The sequence below is a fragment of the Trichechus manatus genome, unplaced genomic scaffold, assembly GCF_000243295.1.
Source record: "Trichechus manatus latirostris isolate Lorelei unplaced genomic scaffold, TriManLat1.0 scaffold00067, whole genome shotgun sequence".
Classification (NCBI taxonomy): domain Eukaryota; kingdom Metazoa; phylum Chordata; class Mammalia; order Sirenia; family Trichechidae; genus Trichechus; species Trichechus manatus.
In genome coordinates, this window is record NW_004444003.1 from 7,710,947 (window position 1) to 7,712,411 (window position 1,465).

Consider the following 1,465-nt stretch of genomic DNA (forward strand, 5'->3'; position numbering starts at 1 on the left):
GGGGTGAGATGGTATCTCATTGTGGTTTTTATTTGCATATCTCTAATGGCTAGTGATCTCTAACATTTCCTCATGTGTCTGTTGGCCGCTTGAATGTCTTCTTTGGTGAAGTGTCTGTTTATTTCCTTTTCCCATTTTTAAAAATTTTTTTTTTATTGTACTTTAGATGAAGGTTTAGAGAACAAATAGTTTCTCATTAAACAGTCGGTACACATATTGTTTTATGACATTGGTTAACAAGCCCACAACATGTCAACACTCTCCTTTCTCCACCCTGAGGAACTTTTTTTTGGTGAAAATATACTTTACCAAAGTTACACCATTTTGAAAGTTTCCGCACGTACAATTCAGTGATATCGGTTACATTCTTCCAGTTGTGCTGCTATTCTCACACTCCTTTTCCAAATTATTCCATCACCATTATCTCAACTCACTGTCCCCTAGGTTTACCACCAAAACTATTGAGTTGCTGTTGTCAGTTTGATCTCACATAGTTAATTCTTTTTTTTTTTTGTACCTTAGATGAAGGTTTGCATAACAAATATTTTCTCATTAAACAGTTAGTACACATATTGCCCTATGACAATGGTTAACAACCCCATGACATGTCAACACCATCCTTTCTCAACCTGGGTTCCCTATCACCAGCTTTCCTGTCCCCTCCTGCCTTCTAGTCCTTATCCCTGGACTGCTGTGCCTCATTAGTTCTGTTTTGTTTTATGAGGCTGTCCAGTCCCCAGCTGAATGGTGAACTTCTGGAGGGAATTCACCACTGAACTAAAAGGGTTTCTGGTGCCATACTCTCGGGGTTTCTCCAGTCTGTCAGGCCAGTAAATCTGGTCTTTTTTGTGAGTTGGAAATTCTGTTCTACATCCTTTTCCAGCTCTGTCCAGGACCATCTATTGTGATGCCGGCCACAGCAGTCAGCGATGGCAGCTGTGCACCATCCAGTTGCACTGGACTCAGTTTGGTGGAGGCCATGTTAGCCATGGTCTGTTAGTCCTCTGGACTAATCTTTTCCTTGTGTCTTGTTCTCTTCATTCTCCCTTGCTCCCGAAGGGGCGAAACCAGTGGAGTATCCTAGATGGCTGCTCACAGGCTTTTAAGACCCCAGACGCTACTCACCAAGGTACAATGTAGACATTGTCTTTATAAACTGTGTTATGCCAATTGAGCTAGATGTTCCCTGAGACCTTGGTCCCCACAGCCCTCTGCCGAGCAATTCAGTCCCTCAGGGAGTTTGGAAGTGTCTATGGAGCTTCCATGACCTTTCATTGTACAAGTTGTGCTGGCTTCCCCAGTAATGCGTACTGTGTTATCCATCACCAAAGTTACCACTTATCTACTTAGTTCCCCCCACTCCTCCCATCCCTCGTAACTAACAAAGATTGTTTCTTTTTGTGTGTAAACTTTACATGAGGCATACAGTAGCAGTCTCATACAATATATGTCCTTTTGTGATTGA